Source organism: Falco biarmicus, chromosome Z (assembly GCF_023638135.1).
Source record: "Falco biarmicus isolate bFalBia1 chromosome Z, bFalBia1.pri, whole genome shotgun sequence".
Taxonomy (NCBI): domain Eukaryota; kingdom Metazoa; phylum Chordata; class Aves; order Falconiformes; family Falconidae; genus Falco; species Falco biarmicus.
In genome coordinates, this window is record NC_079311.1 from 25,865,772 (window position 1) to 25,878,134 (window position 12,363).

A 12,363-nucleotide genomic window follows, 5' to 3' on the forward strand; every position below is an offset into this window, starting at 1 on the left:
GTTCAGCTTGCCTCACATCCATGGTATTTGAACATGAGCTCACAATACAGCTGTAGGGAGAAACACAAAACACTTGTGGGAGTTTTGGGCATGGCAGAGGAGAGGGAGCATGAGTCTGTAATACTGTTTTCTCTGGTTTGCAGAGATGCGTTGTCCTTCCATGTGGAGAACAGATCTTGCCAAAGTTGAAAATTTACATTTTCTTGGCCTGGATACCACTTGGCCAAGGTGAATTTGTGAAATGGGAACTGTCTGCTGGAAATTCAGGGAGGGGAATTGACTGTAGAACACAAATGGACAATGAAGGTGCTTCTTATCAGTGCTATAGGGTCAAAAGTGCAGGACCTCAGCTGGAAGTGAGACTGTCCATTTGTGTATTGCAGGTCTGTTAGCTGTATTTTTGTCCTTTCTGACTTTGGCAACCCATGTAGAAAGAATTGTCGTAGGAATAATAGGATCTACATCTTGAGGATTAATAATTTCTCAAACTGATTTCACCCTTCATTGGCTGCAGGTATTGAGAGGAAAACAGGATTTTTCCCGAAGTAGGGAAACGCACTGAGAAACTGAAGCAAAGAAATGAGGATGGGAAAGGTCTTGCTTATGAAAGAATGGAGGGAGGGGAAAGGAGTGACCATGGCCAGATGAAAACTGGGAAGCGTGTTACACAGAATGAGTAAGTGGAGAACATATGGAGAGCTTAGATGACTAGCTTGGCAACCATAGTCATCCAACCTGAGCTTCTTTTGTCTTCTGTGGACTGAGGCTCACCGATCACTAATGTGTTGGATTCTGCAGTCATTCCACATCATTGCAGTCCATTACTGGGAACTGGAGAACATGTTCAGTTGATAGTGTTGATACTAGGTTTAACTGCTCACTTAATTTTTTTAATATTTATGTTAATAAGGATCAGTAAGACATCCAGCAAAACAGCTGTGATACTGATTTTTGATACATTATTAAGACTAAGTGATTATCATCATAATCTTCAGCATATCTCAGCATGCCAGCCTGACAAATATATTCATCTGTTTCTGATAGCCGAGCTGAAAATGCAAAATAAACTGTAGCAAAGTAGAATTTATAAGCATATTTTATGCTTTGTAAGGAGTCAAAATTTTGTCTTAAAGATTAATAATGTGATAGCAAGTGAATATTAATTAGGTTAGCAGGAGTGTTGCATGGTGGAGTCAGGCTTCGCCATTTTCCTTTCTTCCTTTTTCACTTATTTCCTGATGCTTCATTGGAAGACTTTCCCACATTTGTTTGAGGTGCTGCCAAATTAAAAATGTGAGCTCCTTACAGCGCTGCAAGCTCAGCTTGTAGTTGAACTTCATTGTCAAAGAAGCTGCCTCCTTCTACAACAGGAAAAGAGCAGCCATTCTCTTCCGTAGAGGCTTTTGAAGCCTCTGCACCTTTGTGTTTGTGCCAAGTAGAGGAAATCAGCTGAGAAGCATGTGCCTGAGTTCTTGTGGGATAATTCAGGTGGTCTTGAGTGGTCTTAGAGACTCATAACTTCACATGCATAGTTGTTCAGACTGTGTGAGGCTATGACTGGGTGGAAGCATCCAGATGCATGCAACCATGCTTTTTTGTTTGATAATCCTGAGGGTGAAACACATAATTGTGCTGGCTTTGGAAATTAAAATCTTGACACCAAGTTTAAGTAAATTGCAGTAAATAAATAAAATAATTACAGCAAAAAATGTAATTGTTGCCCTGCAACTAATGCTATAGTAAGTATGAGGTAATTTCATGTACTCTAGTGAAGACTATGAAGCATGAACTTCATCATTTTATTAATTTCATTCTTTTGTTTTCCAATTTCTACAATAAGATGGTATGCAGACTACCAGACAGACCTGCTTATATGCAATTAGTATTTTTAAAGTACACTAAAATACTGAGTTTTGTTTTGAAGCTTAAAAGATTAATTAAAAAGCCTACACCCTGATAATGTAGTCATAGGCAGCAGTACTTTCTCTGACATGTTGTTGCCCAGAAAAATGTTTTATTATACAAAAAGACTGACAGCAGAGGATTCAAACAAGAGCTGAAGGATGCGTTCATACTAAAAGTTGTTAATTTGTGAGAAAATAAATTTGCTGTATTTCATGTTACATTACAAACTTGTTAATTTTTATATTTTTTTGTATACAAAGTGTGATTTCTTTACTTCTGAAAGACTTATAGAATATCTTTATTTATGTTTGTCTAGCATAATCTTCCAAAAATCCATTTTTAATAAATTATGTTTATTACAGTGTAACATGCTATGGTGCTGGAAAATAGTTTAAAGTTTCTTTACATCCAGCACGTTGTTAAATGCCAAGTAATCACTAAAATTTACCTAGACTGACAGGAGAGACTGAATTAGTATAAGCTTTGAGATGCAAACCTGTTTGCCCAAGAACATAGAGCGAAGTTAAAGCTGACATTAGTTCCTCATATTGTTTTGCCCTTTTGTTAAACAATCATGAATTAAGCATGGATTGTCAGTGTTATCTTTGAATTTCCTGCCTTTTTTTGTTTGGTGTCACAACCTTAACATTACTTAAACATGGGGGTGGTGGGGGGTGGTGGTGTATTTAAGCTTTTACTAAGAACTAGTAAGAAAGCTAGGCTTTCTCAGCTCTGTAGAGACTGTGTGTCAAATGAATTAGGTTGATGTGAAGATGTATAGCAGTGAGCTGGGGCAGCAAGCACACACAAGAATTGTGTAACTGTCTTTTCAATTTTATGCTCTAGTTCTGGGTTTTATTGATATCCTTAGTGCTGGGAATTTGGTTTAAGTAAATTCTTACTTAGAAAGTTTGTAATGGTGCAGAATACTATGCACTCTTGAACCACAGAAGAGAAATTTTGTTTTCAAAGATGAAAAGATCTGATGAGACTAGCCTGTGAAACAGGACTAGATGTTTTAAGGGTCTGATCTTGCAGTAGTGTTAGGTGTAAATTTACTAAGAATTACTTTAGAACTGCTCTCTTACTAGTGGTGAAAGATGAAAGTCTCTAATGCTTTGCTTCCACTTTCAGACCAGTGGTTTTTGCCTGTATGTGCAGAATATCATTTAAAGGCAAGCCTTAAATTGCAGGTTTCCACTAACAGAGCAAAGAAAAAGAAAAACAAAAAACTCCAAAACAAACCAAACACCGCTACCCCCCCGCCCCCCCCCCCCCAAAAAAAAAAAAAAAACCAACCAAAAAACCCAAAAACAATTTCTGAAAAAAGTGTTGAAGGAAATGTTCAAACTCAGCACTTTGTACAGCTGCGCCGTGGCACATCATTTAAGAAATTTCTGAAAAACGGAAGTACCCAAGCTGTCATTAGTAAGAGTGCAGTTAGCACGGTTTGCAGAATATGTTTATCTTGTAACGATTCTTGTCAAGTAACCTGCAGAAGGTGACAGTTTTCTCAATAGTTATCTTGTAGAATTTCCATTACCGAGTAGTTCTGGGTTTTGCCCAACTTAGAAGTCTCTATTTGTAGCTATAAAGTAATTGCACATAGCTTTTCAAATTAGATGCTTGGCACAAGGACGAACCACAGTATTTTGCTGATACCTTTAAGGTTCTGACTATTGAAAAAGGGGCTCACTTGGTATGTCACCTTTTTGTTTTCTAAAATGGTGAGTATTCCTTTCTCATATTGCCTCTTTTCATCATTTGCTGATATATTTAGTGTCTCTGAGGACACGAGATTTTTTTAAAAGGTTTTTCTTCTGTGAGAATGTTTGCGGAAGCAAAAATACGCATTTCAGCAAACTATAATTGAATTATTTAGTTTTTATTTTAAAATGTTATAGATGGGGCATAGCTGTTACAAGTAGATGTCAGGAGGAATAAGACAGTGTCCAGCTGTCACAAGACAAAACATAAATGTAAGTTACGGCTTTTTCTTTGTAACTGGATTATGGATTCTTTTCTGAGAGGTGAGATACAGCTAACAATGTTAAAATAGTTTTTCAAGATGCTGTTAAATTCTAATGGTTTAGTATTTCAACTACATATGCTTTCTATTTTAAAATAGAGTATTTTAATTATCAAGGGATCAGGTCTTCCTACTGAATAATACAGATAAATCCCGTGAGAGTCACTTGAGTTTTTTCTCTAGTATTTAGTGTTTGTCATATAAATCATAAAGAATAAGCATACTGTATTTCCTCACAAAAGATTGTTTCATTTCTACTTCTCACTTGGATTAGTAAATCTCTCTAATGCTTGATCTCTCTACAGCTATTTCTTTCCTAATGTTAACATTTTAAAATCTGTTTCTAAAACATCATGCCTTTTGTACAGTATTACTCTGAAGGGAGATACATTTTTTTGTGGGATAAATGCAGCACTTACGTATAGACAGAATCAAACAGGTAGTAAATACCTTTTTGAGTTAAAAAGATTTCATCTTCACACATTACTGGTTTGCAATCTCTTCCTTAATTTGTACAATTTAAATAAATACAGCTTTCATTTTCTTTTTCAAAATGATTTGAATACCTGCTGTATTGAGTTCCAAGTTTTCCTTCTTCTCAAAATCAGTCTTTCCCCTATTATGTCTTACTATCCTCTGCAGATTTTCTTTCTCTTTCATACTCTTTTAATGACCCAATGTATGGAAACAGTAATCACACTGAGAACTATGTTTATGCTTGTAAGTGTACAGATAATCTTTTAAGGACCAGGGTGTCTGTCATCTTCAGTGGTTATGAATGTGAGATATATATGTATGTGTGTTTATGTGTGTATAAAATGGTGATATTATTTTATCTAATTACTTTATGTATTTATTGCTATATACATTTGAAAGAAAAAGCAGCTATATATATATTTCTTATGAAATTTTTTCTCCCTTTCTGCAAAAGCATTTTCTGCCTACTTTTTGTTCAGTTACTTCATTATTCAGAAACATGAGTTCACTAAAGTAAATCGGCAGGATTGTTGATGTTTAGTGCCAAATGTTGAGGGGTTTTGCTTAATTTTAAGATTCCTTTCCCATGGATAGCTTGCAACTTTAACTCCAGCAGACTGTAAGAATTAATTACCTGAAGAATAAGTAGGTGGTAAGCAATCTGTACCTTGTTGTGTACATTAATGTTACTTACTTCCTTTGACAAAATCTCTAGCAGCTAGTAAAGCCTTTTTGTTTGCTTTTATATTAAAATGTTCATTCTTTCAAAATTCTGAAGCAAATACTTCTCTAGAAAATCTGGTAATTATAAGGATCAGAGAAAGCTTACTCTAACAGAAGAGGTTAGTTAGAGAGTGTTAACGTAGTTTAACAAAGCAGCAATACACAGTATAACTTACTATTCCTTCCTCCGTATAAATAGCATTACTGTTTATGTTGGAGTTTGCAGAGTGAAGTTTTGCAGTCTTTTCATGTATTTCAGGACTTCTGTATGTTTCCCTCTAGCTAGGAGAAAAAAAAATATGGAGTATATTGCTTTTGGAAGGACAGTTTTTGACTTTTTTGTTCTAAGTTTTTGTATTTCTTTTATGTTGTTTTAGTTTGGAGTAGTTGTTCATATATAGCCTTGCATGTATTGACATCTGATTTTATTTCCTTAAAGGATTCTGTTGACATTGAAACCAAGAGGATTATAAATGTAAGGATATATAGCTCTCTAGTCATGTATTTTGGGATTGGAAACCTATCAGAGGACATCATCTTTAGTTCTGTTAAGAATGTTCAAGGAGATAAGTTTAGTCACCTGGAATTTTCAGTAGAAATCATTCGTAAGACGAAGTCAAATTAGAACTTTATCAAAAGTAATCCCTGAAACAGAAAAGAGCCCTTGAACAATCTGCCAGCATCAACTATAATCTGTAACTATCAACAAGCAAATTTTCTTTGAGTTAGTTTATCATTATTCCCAATGTCACGGAAATTCTATGCAGTTTTCTTTAAAAGTTGATTTGAGATACCACCATGCATCTTCAAGACCCATACAGTGAGGTAAATTACTGCAACAGCATATTTCTGAAAGAACAGATAGTTGCAAATCCCTTGTCCTATAGTACATGTTAAAGGTTTTTCTCTTTGAGCAATGAGATGAGACAAACCTCAAACTATTTTTTGTCCTACTAGAAGACGGGTTGTCCTCCTTAACCTGTACCCTTAAAAATAGTGTAGTATAATAGCTAGTTGGAAGAAGCTGGATGTGGAATGCACTTTTGAATCCTCAGTATGAACAGAGAAGCATCCTGTGATTTGTACACAATTTGTTCCCATAAGATTGTTCTAAATGTGGAAAATGGAAATGTATTGTACTTCAGGTATAGTTTGTCTTGTAGAGAGATCCACAGGTACTGTTGTTTTAATTTAACTTCTTCTGTGGGAACGTTAGTGGTTTGGGTTGTTATTTCAATTCTTTGGTGACAAACTTGGCAGTAGTTTATCAATCATAATAGAAAGTTTAATTTAGTGCTTTTTTACCTCTACAGAGAGGCGCTTCAGTTAATCTTTGGAAAAATGCAGCTCATTTCTGATTACCGAAATGCAAAATAGATTTCAGACAAAAATTGAAATGGCTACAACCTCTGCCTTTGTTGCCAGAAATACATTTTCAGGTTCTTGTTTATTCATTTGCTGTTATTTACTGTGTTAGGAAACTGTACTATAATACTGAACTTTCATTTGACCCAGGAACCAGCTTCTGTTCTCTTGTGATATTTGTATTTCCCTTGACCTTTAAAAAGTAACATGAAGCTTTATTCCTCTTAGTGTGGGTGTTAATCCTTATCTTGAAATCAGTGTGCTAGGTACCTCTTCAGTGAGCTAAAATGTTTTTGAAATTATTGTATCTAAAGACTTGTTGTTTGCAGCTCAATGCTGATTTAAAAGGTAAATAAATTGTATGTAAACTATGTAAATATGATCATAGTATGAACATTAGTGTCATTGCAACTTGGTTTTGTATTTGGCTAAACTCCCTCAACCATAGAAATATATTGTCATTTTACATTTTTACCTTATCTTTCATTTCAAACAGTATCTGTTAATTTTATGGTGCAATGGAGAATACTGTTCCCGAGAGAACATTTGATTTGGAGTCAGGGATAGCTTTCCTTGATAAAAAAAACCTGTGCAACTTATACTTAACATATTCATGTTAGAATATAATGTAATTCAAACATTTAATATTTTCTGACAAACACCAATAACAACTCACATTAGCACACTGTTGCTGTAGTCCAGCTTTCTATTTAAGTCATTGAACTTTTGAATTATTCTAAAATTTGTCCCTAAACCACTTTATTTGCTGAGTAGCAATTACCAGTATACTTTAAGCAATCCGTACATCAGCTGTATTTAAAATTATTCTTATAAATCTTAATGTTAGTCTCCATGGGGACTATTTAAGGCTCATAATTCTGAATTTAAAAGCAGTGTTTGTGTTTTTCTTAAGTGAGAGAAGACAGTGCAAAAAGGAAAAAAATAAGGAATTTACTGAGTCATCTTCCGTTTAATCAGTAATGATACAACTCTGGTTGGTGTAGGTTATCATACAAGTAAAGAATTGCACCATATTTTAAAGTGGCTGTGCTAGCCTGCAGTTGCAATTTATTTTTTCTAAATTCTGTTTTTGTGATCTCCTTTTTAATGCACTGTAAAATATATTTTAGCAAGTTACATTTCAAAACTAGTCTGTTACTTAAGTGTTGCCTAAATAAAAGTGATTATTTTCATCAGGCAGCATCCATGAGGGAGATAGCCATTTAGAGTGTTTAAATATGGTAACTTGTTCTTAGTAGGTGTTACAGTTGCTTCAACATAATTGCTCAAACTAAGTTAAGTCTTTAAAAATACTCATTTTTGGTGGTAGGATTGCCTTCTACGTTCTAAGTTCTCTTGGCTAGTTGTTTTAATTCCAGTAATACTCAGATTACTGAAAGAAAGGCTCATTTTGACCATAATGTGACTGTCTGCCTCCCTTTAAAAAAACATATGAAGTACTTCATGGAGGTACTAATAATGCAATGATTTTGAATGCCTATGTTTAAAAAAAATATATATATTAATCATTTCAGTAGTCTCAAGGGTTGCACAGAGTCTGAATACCTGAAACGATTTTTGTCTTTAAATGCCTGAAAACATGCTGATTAAGAAAGATATTGATGTAGCCCTCTCAAATAGAAATAAACCCAAATGGCTAATGTCACAGCAATATTATAAATATTGTTTTAGAGCTTTATGGTTTTAATAAAAAATGAAAATATTTAATAAAACAGTTGAGGGGTTAAATATTTTTAAGAATGGAAAGGAGAGCATGAAAGTAATTTCTTAATCTGTTGCATCTCTGCATTGTGGTGTGTTGCTGAGACCTCTTTATGTACGTACATTTCTTGAAGACCTCTGGGGACAGAGGTTCTACCACATCTCTGGGCAGTGATTCAGTGCTGCACCTACAGTCCTGAAGATATTTTTTTCTTGTTTTCCTAATGCCCAACCTAAACCTCCCAAGCCACACTGTAGTCATTGACCTTGTTACATCTTTTGGTGAGCTCGTGAATTAACTTTCATTCCATCATTTTCATAACCACCAATACAACTCAGATCTCCAGGTTTGAACCTGAAACTTAATAACATCAGAAATGAACAAATGTTAACAAATACTCATAAAATGAACTTTCTGTTTCTTGGTTAGCCAGCCAATGGCTTTTCCTATCAGAAGCATTTTATGCTGCATATTTATCACTTTGAATTTTTCCTTAGGGCCACAAGCACTTTTTTTTACTGTTTCCTTTTAACTTACTGACTTACTGTTTAGAGGAAAAAACTAACGCCTTGTGAATTAATTATATTTGCTTTCTTTTTGGAGTTATATTGAAACATCATTAAAAGTCAGTGACAGTGTTGCCTATAGCTTTGTTTTATACCAGTGGGGATATTGGAAAAATAGTAAAAGCTTCTTTTGACTGCTTGGGTATTGCTGTATTTTCATGTTGGTAAACCACAAGTTCTTTAACTTTCATTTTGTTTTGAAAGCAAACAAAACAAAGAAAACTTGTATTTGAGCAGCAATACAAATCGAAGTTCTCTAACATCCTTAACCTACTAGCTTGGCTGGTAGCATCTCGTGTTACGGAAAGTGAAAGAGAAGAGTTCATAGTACTTAACAGGTGCTGCCTAGTGAAAGGACACAGAGCTTTATTAACTTAAACAGTTGCTAGTCTGGTTAACAAATCCCAAATTATGTGTTTTGCACATGTCCTATACTCCTCTCACTTTTGGTCTGAACCCCTGCTGTTTCTGTAGAAGCAGAGGTTTGTACCTCTTTTGACCATGAAGTGAAAAATAGCAGTGGAATGTAGCCTTTACTGCTAGCCCACAATTGGCTCTCTTTCTTGATTTCTACTACCATAAAACTTTGGTGTCAGATTTACTATATCAGCTTTTCTTGAATAATATTGAGGAGGAACAAAAACAGTGTAACAGAGTTTAGAAGCTATTTCCAGAACCAAAGTTGGGAAGTCAGGTTTGTAACTAACAATGTCCTCAAGTGGCATTCCTGTGCCTGAGTTCTAGGAACTTTGTCACATAGAGGAACCCAGAACTGCTGACTGGGCACACAGTATCCATCAGGTTTTTGGGTACCTCAAATGTCCAGGCAGAAAGATGACACTACATTGAAAGTTGTTTGGAGCTACATTTTTAAGAAAAAATGAGCACAATAACATATTTAAAAATTCACTCTTTTCTTTGACCTGTGCATTTTAGTTACATCGTGTTCATCTATCACACTGATCGTGGCTGGTGTATTTTGTGTTGAATTTGGTGGCACCAGCACACGTGAAGAGCCCCTGTACTGGAATGACTCCATGAAGGACTTTGGTCTTTCTTTCTGGGTGCACACAGGACTGGTTAGATCAAGACAGTTCTTGTATATGCAGAGAAAGTGGAAAATAGGGATTTTTCTATGAAAAAGAGGTAGTTTTTTGGGGGTGATACTTTTGGCAGCTGCTAACCAGCATGCTTAACCAAAATCTTGAAGTACCCATTTTTGCCTGTAAATCCTTGAAGTGATGCTGCTTGTGCCTGTCACTGAAAAAGATGATAATACCCACAGATTTCACTTTGTTTCCCTTTGATAGATTAGGGACAAATCAGTTCTTTATTTTTCCTAGATGTAGTTCAACAATTTTCTATAAACTGAAGGTGTTTTCTCTATCATGCTGTATTCTTGTCAGATAATTAAATGAGCAGCGTTAAGAAAACATTCTGATCAAATGTTATTACTAAGAAAAAAGAATAAAAAAATAGATGTATTTTGCCCTTTAATTAATAAATATACAAGTATACCTTGCAAATAATAGAGACTGCAGACTGAAATAAATCTAATTCTTCAAGGTCTCTATTCCCCCTGCAATTCATATTTTCTTACGAGCTCTGATTTATGAACAGTGAGGGTTTACACAGGTTTTGTAGAAGGGGCTAAAAGGTACACTGGCTTTGTATCTGCACAAAACCCCTCAACTGGGAGGGGCTGCCAACAGCTGTGTGTTTGCACTTGTACACATTTAACCATAACTGCACATACATGTACAAACACGCACACAGAAAAAATACCTTGGATGAATGCTTTTTCTTTATATTTGTTTTTTATATAATCATAATTTAAACATTTTCTTTAGAGTACAGAAATAGAACACATCTTGCAAGGATTTCTTCAAGGGAAAAGAAAGAAGATTAAATAGCAGTTTAATATACTTTTTTACATATTTGACTTATTTATAATGCAGTTGAACATTTTGAAAGTCAAGTACATTGCTGGTGAATTTATTCACACGTGTTCCTGTTATTTCTTTAATCAAAATAAAAAGGTCAACAGTGTAGTCATTCTGGTAAAATAAAGTACAATTTGATTACTTTCTACTAATGCATAATAGTATTTAATTTGATTTTAAGAAGAGGAAGGTCTCTAATGGAAGGGAAATGGACTGTATAAATTAGGTGCATCCTCTTATATTTACTTCTGTTCATGCAATTGTAAATATTGCTGCTAGTGCCAAACAAAGAAATAACAGCACTTGAATTGTAAAGAGTTTTGAGAGATATATATGAAATGTGCACACACAAAACCTGTTTCAGATTCACAAAGTGCCTGAATCTCATTGAGGTATCTAACTGTGCTGTGGTATTTAAAAAAAAAAAAATAATGAAAAATTAGAAGGTAACTTTGAAAGCTGTGAGGTCTAACGGTACAAGCCACTACAGAAGAACCCAGTTCCCCAGTTCATGGAAATAAAATTAATTATATGGGTCAGAAACCCTGTAGCACTTTTTTAGTATAGGTACACACAGCTCTTTCTTTAGATGGGTGAAGCTACCTATCCACACGTCTATGCTCTGTTCCTTATGTAAGATGTTCATGATTCTCTAATCATCATAGTTGCAACTTTGTGTATTGTCACTCATCAGATTACCAAAGATTCCAGAACTAGAGATTTTGAAGCGCCTCACAGTTTGCAGATAAAAAGTCTATAATCTTGAATCAAGATTTAACAACGAACCATTTGTGTAGCTCCTATGGGAAGTGGCTTAGAACTGCACACAGAAAGTTAAGCTTATTACTGTACTTCATAATGGAGCTACTGACAGGTCTTTTGTTGAATGAGAGTTGGTGAACATCAGATTGTGAAAGATGGAAAGCCTTGTTGGGTTTTTTTGCTGACATAGACTTTAAATCTTGAACATCTGATGATATCACATAGGGAATAAAAGCAGCTTTAGATGTATGGGAAGAAAAGCAAAAGAATTCAAAATAAAACCAGTCAGTCATAGCAATAATATGTGCAGCCACGGTTTAGGAGAAAAGTCCTTGGATTTTTGCTGTCAGCTGAAACCTTGATCTGTTCTGGAACTCAGAAAAGATTCTCTCTGCTTTTCAGAGTTTTAATTGATTATGTAAAATATTTTCAAATTGTGCTACAATGAATACAGTTTGTGGTAACTTTCAACTCTGTTCATGGTCTCAAGGCAACTGTGATGTGTTTTGGAGACATTGATCTTTATCTGTTATGTTTCAGAATCTTTGGGGGGGGGTGGAAATAATAATCAGGTGTTAACTTTGGCCATCGCAAATTTGGGATATGCATAGCTAAATTTCAGTCACTTTGTATGAGGAACACTACTGTGGGTGCCCTTTTACGTAGAGCTGGCCTCTTTTCACTTTCCTAATATTCTTGCAAGTGCAGCGTAGGTGTTTTAAATCTCTTCCAAAGTCAAGAGCCAAACCACCTTTTCTCTGAATGGCCAAGCAAGATAGCAGGCTCACCTAGAAGCCACTAATAGGTACTGATGGCCCTTGGGATTAATGGAGGAGAAGGAGGGTCCAGGGACTTGATCACTCCAGCAGT

The 12,363-nt window shown here is 35.1% G+C and overlaps 1 protein-coding gene across 3 annotated transcripts in view; it reads left to right on the forward strand.

Annotated features, from left to right (window-relative positions):
* FBXL17 (F-box and leucine rich repeat protein 17) overlaps nt 1–12,363 on the forward strand; it is a 281,652-nt gene that overhangs the window by 186,956 nt on the left and 82,333 nt on the right. The window contains exon 8 of one of the 3 annotated variants that reach the window (XR_008819355.1): nt 515–676. The exons of the other annotated variants lie outside the window; for them this stretch is intronic. The gene's annotated coding sequence lies outside the window, so the exon portion shown is untranslated. The remainder of the gene's footprint in view (nt 1–514; nt 677–12,363) is intronic. 3 annotated transcript variants of the gene reach the window in all.